This window comes from Megalobrama amblycephala, unplaced genomic scaffold (assembly GCF_018812025.1).
Source record: "Megalobrama amblycephala isolate DHTTF-2021 unplaced genomic scaffold, ASM1881202v1 scaffold306, whole genome shotgun sequence".
NCBI lineage: Eukaryota > Metazoa > Chordata > Actinopteri > Cypriniformes > Xenocyprididae > Megalobrama > Megalobrama amblycephala.
Window position 1 is genome coordinate 370,086 of NW_025953342.1, and position 20,034 is coordinate 390,119.

The 20,034-nt window shown below is 37.3% G+C and overlaps 1 protein-coding gene across 2 annotated transcripts in view; it reads right to left on the bottom strand.

The window, feature by feature from the left end:
* Positions 1 to 20,034, bottom strand: part of sugt1 (SGT1 homolog, MIS12 kinetochore complex assembly cochaperone) — a 50,569-nt gene that overhangs the window by 18,000 nt on the left and 12,535 nt on the right. The window lies entirely within an intron of this gene.

A 20,034-nucleotide genomic window follows, 5' to 3' on the forward strand; every position in this document is an offset into this window, starting at 1 on the left:
TCCCTAGGTGCATGTTATTGGCAGTAGCAAGTTCCTGTACTCACTCTGCAGCAGCAGCAATCTACAACAGCAGCAATAATCAACAGCAGCAGCGTAGCAGATCTATTCTGCCAAAACCAAAAACATTAACATTGTCATATCCATTACCATGCTAAAAATCAGAGAGTTGTCATGATAGAAATATATTTATCATTACTGTACATGGTCAAATAGAAGTAATCACTTAAGCCTGCCTCATAGAGAGGCAAGGCTCTCCTTCAGAAGATTTAAAATCTTTAAGTATAGCAAGTATCCACAATATTCATACATCTTAAGACAAGATGATAATTTTATCCTTCACACTCTCGATGGTTTGAAGGTGAAAATGTCTTATTTTAATATTTTCAAAATTGATGTAATGCATTTTTTGAGTTAGGAACAAAGTGTTTAAAGTTTCAATCATTAAATAACATTTCAAAGTGTTTAAATTATTATTATTATTATTATTTATTTTCACCTTTGTCAGGTGGTAAAACCAAATATTTGTAGATATATACTCCTAATTTTATTGTGAAATTGTGAAGTAACCCTTACAGTGTCTAACACATTATTCTGTGGTTGTGTACTTTATTCATATTAATTTATAATTATTGCATTCTGTTGGCCAGTTATGTAGTATCTTTAGCATCCGATTTTACTTAAAAAAAATAATCATACAACTATACCAGTAAATGCATTCAATACATTGATTACTCACAATCTAATATCCAGCCATTTGTTCACTTTAAGCTATTTGTTGTTTTAAATAAAGAATTTACATAGTTGCACCACCTAATGAACATCAGTTGTGCCACCTGAAAACATTATCAATGATAGGCAATATGCTGGAAACTATTTTTCCCCCCTTTCAATTACATATAAAAAATAAAATACAAATACAAGTGTTTTAGTCGACAGTCTTGAAGTAGTAAACTGATTAAAAACAAAATACTGCATGACCACATTTGGAATGTAGGAACTGGAAGAGTCTAAAGTGCAATAGATTGGTTAGATACACTGTAATCGATTGTGATTAAATAATAAACAAATGTTTTATATTGATATAAAAAGAATCATCAGTTTAAGTCTGTTGAGAAATTTAAATTAAAATATCAAAACCAAATTGGAAAGTGTATCAAAATATAAAAAATATGGAAAGTTTATCAACCTACCCATACTTGAAAGTAACTATTTTTATCAGTAATTGAGAGATCTACAAACTGATTCACTGCCACAACGATCACTTGGGGTCCTCTGGATGCTACATTAGCATGCTTAACTGTTATTACCTTGTCAATTCATACTAAAAGACTCATGCTTGCAGTTGTGCGACCCTGACATTTGAGAATTATACAAATTCACAGACAAAAGTTTTCAATAATCTCAACAGCTTTAAAACTACTGATATATTTATACAATGTGTTTATATCAAAGGTTTGAAACATAAAATTATGCCACAGTATTTTATTTAGAATTTCTTCTTATTAAAACCATTTTAAAAAGTTTTCTTAGTCTGTTCATTTGTGTGGACACTTGCCCCACCTGACATTTTGGGAGTTTAAGATACCAAAACAAAAAATAATATTCATTATTTGAATGTACTGAAAATGAATTCAAAATAAGTAGGTTTAGATTAAAGTGATTCATGTCATGAATTTATCAAATTATTTTAAAAGGAAATAATGCACTTGGACATACACACAAAAAAAAAAAAACTTTCTCCAAATAAACTAATGGTCCGCAAGATTTAACAAATGCATTAATTTAGCAGACACTTTTCAAAGTGACTTAAAATTGTAAAGTAGTGCAGCAATAAAACCTAAATTTTTTTCTTTAAATTGATGCTGTAAAAAAAAGAAAAAAAATTCATAAGACCCCCTTCAAAATTCTGTGGATAGCTCAGTTAATTAAATTTAGTTTGTACAGTAGATCAGATTGCATGTTTGTTTCGTAGGATAAGGAACAGTTGAGAAAAGGAGGTCTTGATAATGTACCCAAACACAAATTAACGCAAATATCTAACCAGCCAATCACATGGCAGCAACTCAATAGTGCTGTAAAGTCACAGTTCTTTTCAATGAAGCGGTAAAAAAAAAAAAAAAAAAAAAAAAAAAAAAAAAAAAAAAATATATATATATATATATATATATATATATATATATATATATATATATATATATATATATATATATATATATATATATATATATATAGCTGCGAGCAGCGATGACGGGCCAAAGCCCGGTGGCACCGCCACCCCGGTGGCTTCAGGGCAACTGTGCACGGCGGACAATGTTCTAACAGTTAAGCATAAAAGGACTATGTCAAATTCACACCACATTTACTGCACTATAAGGTGGCGCTCCCTGCCCATTTCTAAGGCTTTGCCCATGTCTACTGGCTAACAATCCTGATGTGTGTGTGGAGTTTTAAACAATTTGAAGCATGCTAAGAGTCTCAAAAGCATTCAAAACCAATATTAAAGTTTGATGCGTTGCCAAGGCAACTGTGTTTGAGATATCACGATTCTTTTCAAAGGTCTACATCTGCCATGTTTTGACATTATTTAAATGAAGTTTGAAGCAAATAGGGTAAAAATAAGATGGTGATCTCAAAGCATGCTGAAAGTAACATTTCCTGCTGCCAGTTGGTGGTGCTATAACTTTGACTCACAATAGTCACATCTATTTGATCAGCCTTGTACAACAAACACACAGCCGAAGATTCATCAAAATCAATTAATGTATGCAGAAGTTATATCACTTTGTTTCCCTTTTCTTGCTATAAATTCGTTGCCTCGCCACGGCCAAACCGTTTGAGATATCCAAAATCCGTTTGCAATTAAACAACTTCAGTGTGTTAGCACCAAGTTAAAAAATTTGGTGTAAATTGTATAAACCCTGTTGGAGTACTAGTATTAAATTCAAAGCCTGTTTTTTAAAAAAAATTAACATTCAAACCAAAATAGCTGACTTCCTGTTTGTCGGAGCTAATGAATGTAAATTAGAAAATTGTCCAGCTTGATGAGAACAATATGTGTACCGAGTTTGGTGACTGTAGGAAAAACTAACCCCCCACTTTTGTCAAAAGGTGGAGCTACTGAGCCCCTCCACCACGCCCATTTCTATGGCTTTGTCCATGTCTACTGGTTGACAATATTGATGTGTGTATCGAGTTTCATGCAATTTGAAGCGTGTTCAGAGCCTCAAAAACACTCAAGAATATTATTAAAGTTTGACGTGTTGCCATGGCAACAATATTTAAAATATCAAGAATCCTGTCACAGGTCTACATCTGCTGTGTATTGACATTACACTGATGAAGTTTGAAGCAAATCAGGTAAACATAACAGAGTGAACTCAATGCATTTTGAAAGTGAAACACTTCCTGCTGCCAGTTGGTGGCACTATAACTTTGACTCACAATAGTCACATCCATGTGATCGGACTACTACAACCAACACACTCGTGAAGTTTCATAAAGATCAATGAATGTATGCAGAAGTTATAACACACTTCCTGTTTCCCTTTTCTCGCCATAAATTCATTGCCTCGCCACGGCCAAACTGTTCGAGATATCAAAAATCTGCTGTCAATTTTATCATCATCAATGTCTTGACTTCATGCTGACCGAGTTTGGTGGCAATCGGATTAATTGCCTAGGAGTATATCAAATTCCGGAGCATGCATTTTTCAAACAACCCATAATAGCTGACTTCCTGTTGACGTGACGTATAACTTAGAGTACGAAAGTTGTTCGGCCCGATTAGGTCTATATGTGTACCGAGATTTGTATTTGTATGTGCAAGTGTGTTTGATATATAGACCATGTTTTCGGACCCCATTCAAGGGGGCGCTGTCGAGCCACGCTGCCACGCCCGGGTACCAGCTTCTGCCCGGCCCTGATGGCCGCGGGTTCCGATGTATGTGCAAAGTTTCATGAGTTTTCGAGCATGGTAAGGGCCCCAAAAATGCCCAAATAGTTGGAAAAAATAATTTAAAAAAAATTATAATAATAATAAATATAGCTGCAAGCAGCAATGCGGGGCCAAGCACCGAAGGCACCGCAAGCAGAGCAGCACACCAAGCAGACCAGAACATCAAGCAGAGCAGCACTGCAAACAGAACAGCACAGCAAAAAGAGCAGCTTTTAAAGCAGAGCAACACAGCAAGCATTTCAAGCACTCAAATGTCTGAGTTGTAGCGCAATGCGGAGCAAGAAGAGCAAAAACAGCAGAAATTGAATGTACATGAAAGACAGCTGGTTCAGAAGTAGAGGTAAGAATGAGCTCAATGTAACCATAAGCTGAGATGAAAATGAACACAGAATTAACAAAAATAGATTTATTTCTACTTAAAAGAAGAAAGACTAGTACAATACTTATTGGGATATTAAAGGAATTGAAATTACAACATTACAAACAATTTAAAGTTGCCCCACACGCAGGGTTCCCGCGGGGTCTTAAAAAGTCTTAAAAAGTCTAAAATTCTGAACTTTAAATTTAAGGCCTTAAAAAGTCTTAAAAACGGCCAGATTTTCATCCGAGGTCTTAAATTTAATGTAGTCAGGTCTACATTTTTTTTTTTTACCCATTTCCAGAAACGCTACCTGCTGAAAGTTATTACAAAGTAGCGAGTCGTAGTTCTTTCTGGGGTATATTGGTGTTGGTATACACAGTGATAAAACTAAAAATCCCGTGATAAATGCAATACCTGCCCGCGAAATACGTCTGCGTCTCCTCGGAGTTATTTTCAACGAGACATGGCTAATCACAGCGATTTCTGCTGTTGGTTACAAGCGGTACCCAGCTCCATGTACGAGTCTTACTGCAAACTTTGCAAAAAAAAATAAAAATAAAAAAATAAAAAAAAATCAATTAGGGACTCTGGGTGTGAAGGCGCTGGAGTCACACGCCAGAGCGGAGAAACACAAGTTAGCCACAAAATGCCTTCAGTGGACTCGGCCAATTAGCCTCACCACTGCCGTCGTCCTCAATGCCTGGTCCCTCCGGTCTCCAGCACAATATCATCACAGCTCCATCAAACAACCTTTGGGCCGGGGTACTTTTGGATCGACTGACACATCAAAAGCCGAGGTGCTTTGGATACTACACACGGTGACTAAACACCACTCATTTAATAGCAACAGTGACATTAGCGATCTCTTCCAAGTGATGTTCCTGAAAGAGGGAACTGATTCGTACTCTTACTGGGCTGTATGTCGTAATGTTCAATGAAATTAATATGCTGTTTTGTAATGTAAATAAATATGAGATGAAATCTATTCTATTTGAGGGCAAGTTTGTTTTAGCCTATTTTCATTTTGGGCCTAAGGTTTTGGGCATTTGGCACGTTGTTGTGTGTGGAAGGTTACTAATGTGATTGCTTTATCTGTAAATGAAATTAATGCTTTTTCGATGACTGAATTCATTGAAATAAAATGATTTTTTCAGAATTTCTTTGATTTGAATATTTTTTGGTAATGCGTCGTGTAGGTCTTAAATTTCAATCTTTATGGTCTTAAAATGTCTTAAAAAGGTCTTAAATTTGACTTACTAAAACCTGCATGAACCCTGCACACGGGACTCGAACCCACAGTCTCTGGATCATGTGTCTGTCACTCTACTCTTTGCGCCACTGGGCAGACAGTGTCGCACAGCTGTCGGAGTTCGGTAGTTCATGAGAATGAACTCACAATGAAGAATTTTTATAAAAATGCACCATAGGTTATATTTATTAATTTTAGTTTAGATCATTCTCAGAAACATTCAATATCTGGAACAGAAGCAATTTGTACAAAATAACCAATAAGCATGCTAAGCTAATTAGTATAAGACAACAAACACAAGCAAGGTCAAATTCAGAGACAAATATCTTGGGAACGGTAGCGAATATCCAAAATCTGTTCAGTCATTTCTATGCGGCTCGGTCCAGAGATCATCTTAGCCAATTTTGGACAAAATTGACCAAAATTTGTGGGAGGATTAGCGAATAACCTGTTTTTCATTTATTTCAATATGGCGGACAAGTACATTTAAGGAAAATGACAAATGACACATTGTTGGAATCAGTATAAGCCAGGGAATAAAATGACAAAGCATAAACATTTCGGAAAATGTTTTCAAAAGTTATAAGCATTTTTGCAATAATCATTACATCTGTGGAACAGTAGGTGGCGCTGTGTTGAAACTTCTCCGGTACCTTCAGGACATTCTGATGGTCAATTTTTGCAAAGATATGTCAGATTGTTTTAAAGATATTGCAATTTATGACAAAATTCAAAATGGCGGACATGCGTTTCATCCGATGTTGACAAAATCTATATCCACGGATTTGGAATGACCCAAGGAATCCAGAGACACCAAGATCTTGATTTTCTGACAAAGTGTTCAAAAGTTATTGGCCAAAATAGCCATTTTACAGATCCCATGACCTGTAGGTGGCGCTGTTCCGAAATTTGGCATGGACCCTCAGGTCATGGTTCCGATGAAGCATACCAATTTTTGTTTCGATTGCTCAAAGTTTGGCCGAGATACAGCCTGTATACCAATTTCGGGTCGACCTCGTTAACTTCATGACATCATAACGTTTATTTTACCAATAGGGAAAAAATTCTCTTCAGTCATTTCTATGTGGCTCGGTCCAAAGATCATCTGATCAAAGTTTGGCCAAAATTGGACAAAATTTGAAGGAGGAGCAGCAAAAAAACAATACTGTACTTTTCAAAATGGCTGCTACTGTAATGGGTGGAGTCTTAATGTAAGATGTTGCAAAGCATCAGCATGAAGAGTCAAACCAGATGTACTAAATTACATTTTTATAGAGCAAATGGTTCAAAAGTTATAACCATTAGAATAGTGAATTTTTGAACTGGTGGTGGCACTATAGAGTTGGACCTAGAGACTCCAAATTTGGTTCAATGACTTTTCATGAGCATCTCTACAGGTGTGCCAAATTTCTTCATTTTCTCATGTTCCGTTGATAGGGCTGCCATAGACTCCCATTCGGGAAAAATACAACAGGCTGTGGAAGAGAACTTTTAGTGTAAGAAAGAATTTACAAAAAAAAGCATTACTTAGCACGTTAACCATATTAGCATGCTAAGCTAACTTAATGCTAATTAAGCTCATGGTTAACTTGATAGCTGAAGAGCCACATTAAAAAGAATGACAACTGGTTAGCATGCTAAGCAATTAGCATGCTAAGCTAACTAGCATAAGTCAACAAACACAAGCAAGGTCACATTCAGAGACGAATATCTCGGGAACGGTAACGAATATCAAAAATCCGTTCAGTCATTTCTATGCGGCTCAGTCCAAAGATCATCTGAGCTGATTTTGAAAAAAAATTGACAAAATTTGTGGGAGGAGTAGCAAAAAAACTGTTTTTCGTTTATTTCAATATGGTGGAGAGGTACATTTAAGGAAAATGACAAATTACACATCGTTGGAATTGGCATTAGCCAGGGAATAAAATGACAAAGCATACACATTTTGGACAGTGTTTTCAAAAGTTATAAGCATTTTTGCAAAAAACATCATATCTGTGGAACAGTAGGTGGCGCTGTTTTGAAACTTCTCAGGTACCTTCAGGACCTTCTAAAGGTCATACGTACCTATTTTTGTGAAGATATGTCAAATTGTTTAAAAGATTTTGCAATTTATGACAAAATTCAAAATGGCGGACACGTGGTTCATCCAATGTTGACAAATTCGATATCCTCAGATTCGGCATGACCGAAGGAATCCAAAGACACTAAGAAAGTGTTCAAAAGTTATTGGCCAAAATAGCTATTTCTCAGATCTCATGACCTGTAGGTGGTGCTGTTCCCAAATTTGGCATGGAACCTCAGCTCATGCTCTTGATCAAGTGTACCAATTTTTGTTTCGATTGCTCAAAGATTGGCCGAGATACAGGCTCTATAGCAATTTTGGGACAACCTCGTTAACTTCATGACATCATAACTTTTGAACAAAGATGAATTAAAAAAAATCTGTTCAGTCATTTCTGTGCGGTTCAGTCCAAAGATCATCTGATCACAGATTGGACAAAATTGGACAAATTTTGAAGGAGGAGTAGCGAAAAAACGGAATACTGTACTTTTCAAAATGGCTGCTACTGTAATGGGTGGAGACTTAATGTAATATGTTGAACAGCATCAGCATGACGAGACAAATCAGATGTACTAAATTACATTTTTCTACAGCAAATAGTTCAAATGTTATAACCTTTAGAATGTTGAATTTTTGAACTGGTGGTGGCGCTAGAGTTGGTTCTAGAGACTCCAAAATTGGTCAAATTTCTAGACATTACCATCACTATAAGTGTGCCAAATTTCATCATTTTCTCATGTTCCGTTGATAGGGCTGCCATAGACTCCCATTCGGGAGGAAGAATAAATATAGCTGCAAGCAGCAATGCGGGGCCAAGCACCAAAGGCCATTGACAAAAAGGAATAAATAATAATGAGAAAAATTAAATAAGAAATAATTAGAAAAATGTTTGGGTTGTAGCGCAGTGCGGAGCAACAAGACCAAAAACAGCAGAAATTGTATGTACTTGAAATAAAAGGTGGTTCAGAAGTAGAGGTGAGAATGAACTCAAAATGAACAGAATAAGAAATAAGAGGAAAAAAGGAATCAAATTGACTCACCACACACAATTGTATAAAGTTGCACCACACAGGATTCAAACCCACAACCTCCAGGTCCAGTGTTTGTTTCTCATCTCATTGCACCACTGGGCAAGTGAATGTTTACACAACTGCCGAAGTTCACTAGTTTATGTGAAAATGGACTCAAAATGAAGATTTTTTTATAAAACTGCACTGAATGTTATATTTAAGAACTTTACTTTAGATAATTCTGCAGCTCATCATGCTGTAGCGCAATACGGAGCAGGAAGAGCAAAAACAGCAGAAAATTAACAAACATGAAACAGCTGGTTCAGAATTACAGGCGAGAATGAACTCAGAATGTACAGAAGCTTAGATGAAAATGAACACAGCATGAATAAAAAGCATTTATTTCTAATCCAAGAGGCAACAAAGGAATCAAAACACACAATTTCATAAAACCACTCCACCCGGGATTCGAACCCACTATATTTGGGTACAGCGCTCTTCAGGTATCTGGCTTTACACATTGAGCTACTTGAGGAAGCACGTTCAACAGGCTGTGGAAGAGAACTTTTAGTGTAAGATAGAATTTACAAAAAAAAGCATTACTTAACATGCTAACCATATTAGCATGCTAAGCTAACTTAATGCTAATGAAGCTCATGGTTAACTTGATAACTGAAGAGCCACATTAAAGAGAATGACAACAGGTTAGCATGCTAAGCAATTAGCATGCTAAGCTAACTAGCATAAGACAACAAACACAAGCAAGGTCACATTCAGAGACGAATATCTCGGGAACGGTAGCGAATATCAAAAATCCATTCAGTCATTTCTGTGCGGCTCGGTCCAAAGATCATCTGAGCTGATTTTGGACAAAATTGACCAAAATTTGTAAGAGGAGTAGCGAAAAAATTGTTTTTCATTTACTTCAATATGGCAGACAGGTATATTTAAGGAAAATGACAAATGATACATTTGTTGGAATCGGCATAAGCCAGAGAATAAAATGACAAAGCATACACATTTTGGAAAGTGTTTTAAAAAGTTATAAGCGTTTTTGCAATAATCATTACATCTGTGGAACAGTAGGTGGCGCTGTGCTGAAACTTCTCAGGTACCTTCAGGACCTTCTAAAGGTCATACGTACCAATTTTTGTGAAGATATGTCAAATTGTTTAAAAGATATTGCAATTTATGACAAAATTCTAAATAGCGGACACGTGATTCATCCAATATTGACAGAATCGGTATCGTCGGATTCGGCATGATTCGGCAAGGAATCCATAGACACCAAGACCTTGATTTTCTGACAAACTGTTCAAAAGTTATTGGCCAAAATAGCCATTTTTCATATCTCATGACCTGTAGGTGGCGCTGTTCCCAAGTTTGGCATAGACCCTCAGACCATGGTCCTGATGAAGCGTACCAATTTTTATTAGCCGATTAGCCGATACACAGCCTCTACAGGGAGTGCAGAATTATTAGGCAAGTTCCCTGAATCCCTGCGGATTGCAAAGGCTGATTCCAAATCATCAGTTCTCATTCTGCTCGATCTATCTGCTGCCTTTGACACGGTGAATCATAAGATCCTCCTGTCCACCCTCTCATCACTGGGCATCACAGGTACTCCGCTTCTCTGGTTTGAATCCTATCTCACAGGAAGGTCTTTCAGGGTTGCCTGGAGAGGGGAGGTATCCAAAGCTCATCAACTAACCACGGGTGTTCCTCAGGGTTCAGTTCTTGGACCCCTCCTCTTCTCCATTTACACTACATCACTTGGTCCCATCATTCAGGCACATGGTTTCTCCTACCATTGCTATGCTGATGACACACAACTCTTCCTTTCATTCCAACCAGATGATCCCACAGTAGCTGCACGAATCTCAAGCTGTCTGGCGGGCATCTCGGCATGGATGAAAGAACATCATCTACAGCTCAACCTGGCTAAGACTGAGCTTCTCGTCTTCCCTGCCAATCCGACTCTAAATCACGATTTCAGCATCCAGATAGGTACATCCTCAATTACCCCGTCAAATTCGGCCAGAAATCTTGGAGTAATCCTTGATGACCAACTGTCCTTCAAAGACCACATTGCAAAGACAGCTCGGTCATGCAGATTTGCACTATACAACATCAGGAAAATCAGGCCCTTTCTAACAGAACATGCAACACAACTTCTGGTCCAAGCCCTGGTCATTTCTAGGCTTGATTACTGCAATGCTCTTCTGGCTGGACTGCCATCATGCACAATCAAGCCTCTACAAATGATTCAGAACGCTGCAGCACGTCTCGTCTTCAACGAGCCCAAAAGAGCCCACGTCACGCCTCTCTTCATCTCTCTTCACTGGCTACCACTTGCTGCTCGCATCAAATTCAAGGCGTTGATGCTTGCTTACAGATCTGCCACAGGCTCAGCACCCTCCTACTTCCACTCACTCTTACGAGTCTACACTCCTACCAGAAACCTGCGCTCATTAAAGGAGCGAAGGCTTGTGGTACCATCACAGAGAGGCACAAAATCACTTTCCAGAACGTTCTCGTTCACTGTTCCTTGCTGGTGGAACGATCTTCCTGCCTCCATCCGGAATGCGGAATCCCTGGCAATATTCAAAAGACAGCTGAAAACCCATCTCTTTCGTGAGCACTTAACCTCATCTTAAAAAAAAAAAAAAAAAAAAAAAAAAAAACTTCTTACTCCTATCCTTTCACTTCCTCTAATCCCTCTCTATTGTAGCTTAGGATAATCTGAGCACTGCCTATAACTTGTATTATGAGCACTTCTTGTCTATTTGCCTCGTCATGACGACTCGCTTGTTGTATTCCTCACTTGTAAGTCGCTTTGGATAAAAGCGTCTGCCAAATGAATAAATGTAAATGTAAATGTAAGTTGATTTTCTGATCATATTTTTTTTCCAAGCACATTTTACCAATTCCAATCCACATCAATCTTAATAACTACTATTAATATTGTTTTTAATCATTTATAAGTGATATATAATTGTTCATGAAGGCTGGAAATGAAGAATGCCCTATATTCAGGTGTGCAGAATTATTAGGCAGGTTTTCTTTTACAGATAAAATGAGCCAAAAAAGAGATTTAACTCAGACTGAAAAGTCAAAAATTATTAAATACTCATGAGAAGGACGCAATACTAATGTAATACTAGAAATTGCAAAGTTAAAGCATGACCATTGGACAGTGAAATGCTCATTGGGTCAGCGGGGTCATACAAAAACAGCTGGAGAAGAAAAGACACGTTAACTGCAAAATAATTAAGAATTAAGGTGAAGAATTAAGTGTGAAACCATCAGGAACCCTTTAGTCTCCAGCGCCACCATTTCCCAGTACTGAAACCTACCTGGAGTCTTCAGAAGTGTGAGGTGTCAGGATCTCAGAGACTTAGGTTAGGTGAAGAATCCTAAAAAGCGACCCGCTCTTAATAAGAATCACAAGCTGAAGTGTTATAAAGTACATGAAGACTGGGTTTTTATAGGCCTTATAGACAGACAGCTTGAGAGTGACTCCTGAAGGACCAGCACCACATCCTCTTGTACCACTGTTTGAAGAATTTATCTTCCAGAATCTGGCAGTAAGTTTTGGAAGATCATTTAGTCCATCTCTGCAAGATGGACATTTCAGGATAAGAGATGGACTAAAAGTGAACTCCCACACCTTACTGCCAGATTCTGGAAGATAAATTCTTCAAACAGTGGTACAAGAGGATGTGGTGCTGGTCCTTCAGGAGTCACTCTCAAGCTGTCTGTCTATAAGGCCTATAAAAACCCAGTCTTCATGTACTTTATAACACTTCAGCTTGTGATTCTTATTAAGAGCAGGTCGCTTTTTAGGATTCTTCACCTAACCTAAGTCTCTGAGATCCTGACACCTCACACTTCTGAAGACTCCAGGTAGGTTTCAGTACTGGGAAATGGTGGCGCTGGAGACTAAAGGGTTCCTGATGGTTTCACACTTAATTCTTCACCTTAATTCTTAATTATGTAGGGCACCGCTCGACAGAACTTACAAATGGCTTCATCAGCCAGAGGCATGATTGAACAAAGCTTCATTTGGTCCAATAGATCCATTTCCTGAAGTGATGACGTGACTTCTTTTAACAAAGGACTCTGTCTAAAGGACTTATTAGCTCATCAGCAATAAACTAATCAGAACCCATCACGTGGATCTGATCACATTAAATCTATTGATTCTCTCACAAAACCCTCTTGTATTAGCGGACGGAACAGGAAAACACCCATCAACGGATTTGAAGACGAATCTGTCCTATCAATACCTCCCTTGTATTGAGCAATCCATCCTGACCCGGTCACTCGTGACTCCGGTCAAAGTTTAAACTATGCTTGAAAACTGTGCAATGAACTTCGAATGGACCATCATTAAGAAATCATTTTAAACTATATACAGAATAATACATGCCATGATGTAATTACTAACATGTCTATTCAATGTATTCAATATGTGGGTTTTCTTCAAATGCATTATTGTAATCATTGTTTTAATTAGGTCAGTCTCGTAATATGTGTGTGTAAGAAGTGTGTCATGTTTGAGCTCTAAATACAGAGTTTATAATTCTCTGTAATTCTGTGTGAATGAAACATTGAAATTCAGTATCAGGAAAATATTAAGAAACTTTATAAAGTTGTTAATCAAACAGGAGAATGTTCTGCAGATATCACGCGGTGTGATCAATGGACAATAGACGAGGCGTGTCTAATCTCCGTAGCAACGTCTCATTGGAGGATCGCATCTGAAGGATGGACCCAAATTGCTCCTTTAAAACTAAAAAACTTTCCCAATAGCCAGTTGTCAAAAGATATGTAAAAGATACGTCAAAGAATCGATACGCTGAAGAAGGGTTGAAGAACCCATCTAACTGCCGTGGCTGATTTCCATCTGACAGTCGCTGACTATCTTCATCCACGAGCCGCAACAGCCGTCACATCCCGAACCCTGAAACACTCCGTTAAACCTTTTGACCAAAGTCTCCAAAGAAGAGAGCCGCTCCAGCCAGACTCTCAGAACAGCGCGTTTCACCAGCCAATAACCTTCTTCAAAGCTTCCGCGCAGCCCAACGAAGGGCTTTCCCGAGAAGACGTCACCTGAAAGACAGCCAATCCAGAACGGGATTCCGCTGTACACGAGTCACGGAACAACCCGATTACCTCAGCTGTCACAGCAAACGCAGGTACAAGCAAACTTCTCTCTCTCTTGCTGGGAACTGGTGAAACTCCTTTAAACCTAAAGAATCAAGCCAAAGCTCTGCTTTTGTGATTTTCCTCAGGTTATGAGTTAAGTTAGCACTGAACTTGGGACTTGTCATAACTCATCAACTCCGCGAATGTGTGTACATGTATGTATGTGTGTGTGTGTGTGTTTAGCCTTAGTTTTCTGTAATCATTAGAAGTAGTCAATAAATCTTGTTTTGATTTTTCACATATACGAGTTTCTTGTGCTGTGTATCAAATTACTGCCTTAAACTTAAAAGATCCTAAAAGTTACCTCTTGCTTATAATATAATAATTACAATAATAACAATAATCATAATAAAATATTGTTACTGTTGGCCGCAGAATAATATTTTATCCAGAATTGGTAAAATACTCTAACCTCAATTTTCGCTGGACGAATAATTGATGAAGTGTTAAATATTAATTCTGAATCATTTACAGTGAATCATTTACAGTTGATTCAATTCTTATTCCCTGTAACAATTAAATTGAGCTAATAAATAGGCTAAGTCCTTACAATTATTTTGCAGTTAACGTGTCTTTTCTTCTCCAGCTGTTTTTGTATGACCCCGCTGACCCAATGAGCATTTCACTGTCCAATGGTCATGCTTTAACTTTGCAATTTCTAGTATTACATTAGTATTGCGTCCTTCTCATGAGTATTTAATAATTTTTGACTTTTCAGTCTGAGTTAAATCTCTTTTTTGGCTCATTTTATCTGTAAAAGAAAACCTGCCTAATAATTCTGCACACCTGAATATAGGGCATTCTTCATTTCCAGCCTTCATGAACAATTATATATCACTTATAAATGATTAAAAACAATATTAATAGTAGTTATTAAGATTGATGTGGATTGGAATTGGTAAAATGTGCTTGGAAAAAAAATATGATCAGAAAATCAACTTGCCTAATAATTCTGCACTCCCTGTATAGCAATTTCGGGTCCACCTCGTTAACTTCATGACATCATAACTTTTTTTTTTTTTACCAGTAGGTCAAAAAATTCTGTTCAGTCATTTCTGTGCAGCTCAGTCCAAAGATCATCTGATCAATGTTTGGACAAAATTGGACACATTTGAAGGAGGAGTAGCGAAAAAACTGAATACTGTACTTTTCAAAATGGCTGCTACTGTAATGGGCGGAGACTTAATGTAAAATGTTGAATAGCATCAGCATGACGAGACAAATCAGATGTACTAAATTACTTTTTTCTAGAGCAAATGGTTCAAATGTTATAACCTTTAGAATAGTGAATTTTTGAACTGGTGGTGGCGCTATAGAGTGGGTTCTACATACTCCAAATTTGGTCCAATCACTTTTCATGAGCATCTCTACAAGTCTGCCAAATTTCATAATTTTCTCATGTTCCGTTGATAGGGCTGCCATAGACTCCCATTGGGGAAGAAGAATAATAATGAATCTAACAGATACAATAGGGGCTATAGCACCTTCGGTGCTTGGCCCCTAATAAAACTAACAATTACAATAGGGGCTACAGCACCTAATAATCCTAAAGAAAACAATAGGGCCTTCAGCCCTTTGGGCTTTGGCCCTAATAATAATTAATCTTTCCTTACATTACGCTACGGAGCCCCGTACATGACATGCAGGGGGAAAAAAGTCAATTGTGCTCACGATTTACTAATTCAGGCTTTTCCCCATGTTTTAATAAAAATGTAGGACTATTTAATAAAAGTAGTCATAAGTAAATTTACAATGTTTTGTTTGTTATTAAAGAAAATGTACATTGTGCATCAGGCTCAATTAAGTCCTCTGTGATGCGTTTAGGTACAACTCGCTTTTCAGAACCCTCAGCAAACTTCCGCTTATGTGGTTCTTTTTGAGTCGGAGCTGACTTTCAACCCCGTCTTACTCTGACTGCCTACAACAAGTATCAAGTTAAACTGTGGCCTAAATATTCATAAAATGCATTTTTAAATAAAATTTAATAAATAAATAAATAAAAAGTTAGTCAGACAGGTTGTTTTCCTAAACGCAAACCTTCCCTAAAATCAGGACAAATGTTAATTCCCATAGTGTATTGTTTAAGTACCTTTTGTTTTTGCTGAACTGAACACCTAAATATTGCAATAAATCAAGTTCAACACAACAGTCTCTTAAAACGTCTACAAACACTCAAGTTCAGTTAAGCTCAAGTTCTCAAAAAGGGCATAAGTAAACCATTATCCTTCAAAAAGTTATCTTCAGTATAATGGATAAATAATATATTGTTAAAGTAAAATGAAAGTGTCAAAGCCTACTTGCACTGGCCATGCTGATTTTGGCTGAAGCCATGTCCTCATCTCATATGTGACCCTGGACCACAAAACCAGTCATAAGTCGCACGGGTATATTTGTAGCAATAGCCAACAATACATAGTATGGGTCAAAATTATTGATTTTTCTTTTATGCCAAAAATCATTAGGATATTAAGTAAAGGTTATGTTCCATGAAGATATTTTGTAAATTTCCTACCGAAAAAAAAACAACAATATATATATATATATATATATATATATATATATATATATATATATATATATATATATATATATATATATATATATATATATATAAAATTTTGTGAGTGGATTGCTAAGGACTTCATTTGGACAACTATAAATGCCATTTTCTCAATATTTCGATTTTTTTGCACCCTCAGATTCCAGATTTTCAAATTGTTGTACTTCGGCCAAATATTGTCCAATCCTAACAAACCATACATAAATGGAAAGTTTATATATTCTTTCATATGATGTATAAATCTCATTTTCAAAAAATTAACCTTTATGAAACACCTTCCATTCATCAACTACCCGCTAATGCACTCCCATTTGCGTATATTGTTGTTGACAAGTTTGGGTGAATAAGGGCAAAAAGTACAGTATTTAGTTCCTTCTATGCCCTGTTGATGGCTATATAAATGACTCCAACAAATATATTGGAGTAAAGAGTTCACATACAGGTGCATCTCAATAAATTAGAATGTCGTGGAAAAGTTAATTTATTTCAGTAATTCAACTCAAATTGCGGAACTCGTGTATTAAATAAATTCAATGCACACAGACTGAAGTACTTTAAAGGATTAGTTCACTTTCAAATAAAAATTTTCCTGATAATTTACTCACCCCCATGTCATCCAAGATGTTCATGTCTTTCTTTCTTCAGTCAAAAAGAAATTTAAGTTTTTATTAATTAAGGTTTTTGATGAAAACATTCCAGGATTTTTCTCCATACAGTGGACTTCAATGGAGCCCAAATGGTTGAAGGTCAAAATTACAGTTTCAGTGCAGCTTCAAAGTGTTCTACACGATCCCAGACGAGAAATAAGAGTCTTATCTAGAGAAACCATTGCTCATTTTCTAAAAAAAAAAATTAATAAATAAATAATAATTATATACATTTTAACAATAAATGCTCATCTTGAACTAGCTCTCTTCTTCTCTATTAGAATTCCAGCAGTGTAGACACTACTAAGTGTATTACTGCCCTCCACAGGACAAAGTTTGAAGCCCAAATCATCACTGACTGTGGAAACTTCACACTGGACTTCAAGCAACATGGTTTCTGTGCCTCTCCACTCTTCCTCCAGACTCTGGGACCATAATTTCCAAATTAAATGCAAAATTTACTTTCATCTGAAAAGAGGACTTTAGACCACTGAGCAGTCCAGGGGGCATATTACAGAAAATTTCTATCTTAGGTCTTATCTTAAGATATAACTTAATTTAGGATTTTTCACAAATCTGTATTACAGAAGCAAATCTTAACTTGATTTAGGATTCTTATCCTATCTTTCAAATCTCATCTTATCTGTAGTTAGGAAATCTTAAACCACTTCATTGAGTTCGGTAATCAACCGTCAGGTCTGTTACCAAGCAACCAACGACACGCAAACTGCTTCTGAGGTAAACCTTAAATCAAAATAGAGAAACAATGAAGTTAAAAGCACAATGGTGTGCTTTTAACTTCAGTGTGGCAGAGATTGAAAGTTCAGCTGAAAAGGTATCGTTAAAGCCTGTTTTATTCGGCAAGTTTTCACCTTCTCTCACTCACGAAGATAAGGAAATATTTTATCATCAAATTGCAGCACATCCTCTGGGTCCTCTAAAAGTCGCTGCTCTTTGTCTTGTATAATTAATAAATGTATCACCATTATCGAAAAAGTATTTTATACTGTGATTTTTACCGTTGGATTTCAAATAGGTTTGAAGTTAGGACACCAGTTGTCCTAAAGTTAAGACAACTTTTAGGATTTTTTGTCAAGTTAGGATGCTTCTGTAATACCAATTTCCTATCCATAGTTAAGATAAGATTATGCACTTAAGAAATGTCATTCTGTAATAGCTTTTGTCCTAAATGAGGTCCTAACTGAAATTGCCATGGTTACCAAACAGATAAGATAGGATTCTAAAGTTAAGATCTTTCTGTAATTCGCCCCCAGAACTTTTTCTCCTTAGCCCAGGCAAGACGCTTCTGATGTTGTCTTTGGTTCAGAACTGGCTTGGTACGTGGAATGTGACAGTTGTACCCCATTTCCTGATGACGTCTGTGTGCGGTGGCTCGATGTACTGACTCCAGCTTCAGTCCACTCCTTTTGAAGCTCTCCTAAGTTCTTAAATCGGCTTCGCCTGACAATCTTCTCAAGCCTGCAGTCATTCCTTTCACTTGTACACCTTTTCCTACCACACTTTTTCCTTCCAGTCAACTTTCCATGTACATGCTTTGGCACAGCACTCTGCGGACAGCCAGCTCTTTCAGCAATGACCCTCTGTGGCTTACCCTCATTGTAGAGGGTCTTGATGATCGTCTTCTGGGCAACTGTCAAGTCAGCAGACTTCCCCCATGACTGCTGTTGGGATTACTGACCTAAACCCAGTATTTATACCCTGAGAATGGTAATTTAATAGCCTGGATGCCAGCCGAACTTAGCCCCGCCCACAACATTTTTAGGTCGGGAAGTTCGGTCTGGACTCGATCCGTAGAGGAGTAATTATGCCCGAACAGAAACTGTTCAGACCAATCACATTGTCAGGGCGATGATTGATAGATTATCACCAGAAACGTAATCAGCCACGTCATCAAAGAGCGCTTGGGTTGAATTAGTTTACAACAATGATGGCTGTTGTTGAAGAACTGAGATTTGTAGATTCCGCCATCGCGTCCATTATAGAAGATATCGACAGCGCATTAATTTTAAAAGAGGAACAGAGGACCGCGATCAAGGCATTTGTCGATGGGAAAGATGTCTTTGCCGTCCTTCCTACGGGATTCGGCAAAAGTTTGATTTATCAGCTGGCCCCAATGGTCGCTAAGAAGATGGGGCGCAATAAAAACCTTGTGGTCATTGTGGTTTCTCCTTTGGTCACACTCATGGAGAACCAAGTGAAAGAAGCAACCGAAATGGGCATCACGGCGATGCAACTCGGCGTGCACGACGAGGTAGACATAACCAGCGTGTTGGCAAGTACTCCGTGTATACTTCAATTCTTTTTACAACACCGGCAAAGATTGTTTACGCTCATCTTCTACTAGTTCCAGCATGTGTGCAGTTGAGTTCTGTTGACAACTATGCGTCGCTCAACATACGTCACTTACTCTGTAGCTCTGATTGGTTGTAGGTCTATCCAATTGAGGTCTTTCCTGGATCGGTTGAAATACGCCCCCATAATCAAAGCCCAATGGAGCAGTATCAGACTCATATTCTGACTAGAATTGAGTATGACCACGTCAGGCTAGTCATTTAATAGAACTTGAAATTAAATATTCTAATAATTTGATTTTGATGAGCAGCAAGCTGTAATCATCAAAATGAAAACAGTGCAGCTTCAAAGTGTTCTACACGATCCCAGACGAGAAATAAGGGTCTTATCTAGAGAAACCATCGCTCATTTTCTAAAAAATGAATAAATAAATAATAATTATATACATTTTAACAATAAATGCTCATCTTGAACTAGCTCTCTCCTTCTATATTAGAATTCCAGCAGTGTAGACACTACTAAGTGTATTACTGCCCTCCACAGGACAAAGTTTGAACTAATTGTTATACAATATGCTAGTGCAAGTATATATGACAATTTAGTCCAAACTTTGACCTGTGGAGGACAGTAATACACTTAGCAGCCCAGTAAACCCAGTATTTA